The sequence below is a fragment of the Salvelinus sp. IW2-2015 genome, unplaced genomic scaffold (assembly GCF_002910315.2).
Source record: "Salvelinus sp. IW2-2015 unplaced genomic scaffold, ASM291031v2 Un_scaffold4124, whole genome shotgun sequence".
Classification (NCBI taxonomy): Eukaryota; Metazoa; Chordata; class Actinopteri; order Salmoniformes; family Salmonidae; genus Salvelinus; species Salvelinus sp. IW2-2015.
The window spans coordinates 56264-57785 of NW_019945396.1; the positions used below are offsets into that span (position 1 = coordinate 56264).

General features: G+C 41.9%; 1 protein-coding gene across 1 annotated transcript in view; it reads right to left on the bottom strand.

Annotated features, from left to right (window-relative positions):
• The window catches only part of dapk2b (death-associated protein kinase 2b), a 36267-nt gene extending 35441 nt beyond the window's left edge, over positions 1-826 (bottom strand). The window contains 1 exon segment of the mRNA XM_070441499.1: positions 694-826. The gene's annotated coding sequence lies outside the window, so the exon portion shown is untranslated.
• Between the last annotated feature and the right edge of the window lie 696 nt (positions 827-1522).

Sequence of the window (1522 nt, forward strand, 5' to 3'; positions counted from 1 at the left end):
TCTCTCTATGGGTCTCTCTATGGGTCTCATGGGTCTCCCTATGGGTCTCCCTATGGGTCTCTCTATGGGTCTCTCTATGGGCCTCCCGATGGGTCTCCCTATGGGTCTCCCTATGGGTCTCCCTATGGGTCTCCCTATGGGTCTCTCTATGGGTCTCTCTATGGGTCTCCCTATGGGTCTCCCTATGGGTCTCCCTATGGGTCTCTCTATGGGTCTCCCTATGGGTCTCTCTATGGGTCTCCCTATGGGTCCTGGTCAAAAGTAGAGCATTACATAAGGAATAGTGGCCCGAGTTTGCCTTTCTTTCACAACATTTTAGTCAAGGAGCCCAACAACACTAAGCCTGAATCGAAATGCCACTGTTGGTATAACAGGGCTTCAGTATCAGGCAAATTACAACACAAAGCCTGAATTTGAATGCCAAATTAACAGCATTAACAAGGATCAAACCTGGATATTCAAAAGCAAAAAAAGTAGTTTTACAGAAATTACGGAAGATTGAACACGTCAAACTATAATCATGACGTTTGAAAGAATAATGAATGATTTTCAAGTTGCCTTTAAGAGTTGAACAAATGTTCTCCACCCATGTATCAATAAGGGCTGTAACAACAGTACAGCTTGAAGTTTCCCTGTCAGAACTATGTAACAACTACACTAGGTAAGCTATAACAAAGTACTCGATGTTCTTACCTTATATGATATCAAAGTAAATAGCTGGTCTTATTGCTGTAGTAAGTCATGCTACTCCTGTCTGTGACTCTTGACTGCAGTGTTTTCAGTGTGTTGTGACTGTCCCCTCCGAGCACAGACACAGACCGGTCTGTCGCTCGGAGCAGACACAGACCGGTCTGTCGCTCGGAGCAGAACACACATGTATAAGTCTGAAAAGGCTGCCATCTGTTGGCTACACACGAAACAGCACTGGGACATTGAGGAAGCCCACAGGATGTGGTGTTTGAGAAAAAGAGAGTGATAATCAGAATGTCTTGAAATGTTCTTCTATCTTTTTTTTTAGATAAAACTTTTGTGGTTTCTCAAAAGATCATTAGTGTTGATGTAGGATATACATTCATATGCTTTTCCTGTTACTACAGACACACAATGTTCCAACACAGGCAACGTCTGAGTGAACCCAGCTGGCTAGAGAATGTGGACATAGCAAATCTAAATCAAATTTTATTTGGCACATGCTTTTGTAAACAACAGAAGAAGACTGACAAGAAGATTCTTACTTACGGGTCCTTTTCCAACAACGCGCATCAAAATACATTAAACAGTGATATGAAGATTAAATATACAGTGAATAACAATAATGAGTTAAAGTAACATGGCTATACTCAGTACTGGTACTTCCTGTATATAGCCATGTTATTACCTGGTACTCCCTGTGTATAGCCACGCTATTACCTGGTACTCCCTGTATATAGCCATGTTATTACCTGGTACTCCCTGTATATAGCCATGTTATTACCTGGTACTCCCTGTATATAGCCATGTTATTACCTGGTACTCCCTGTAT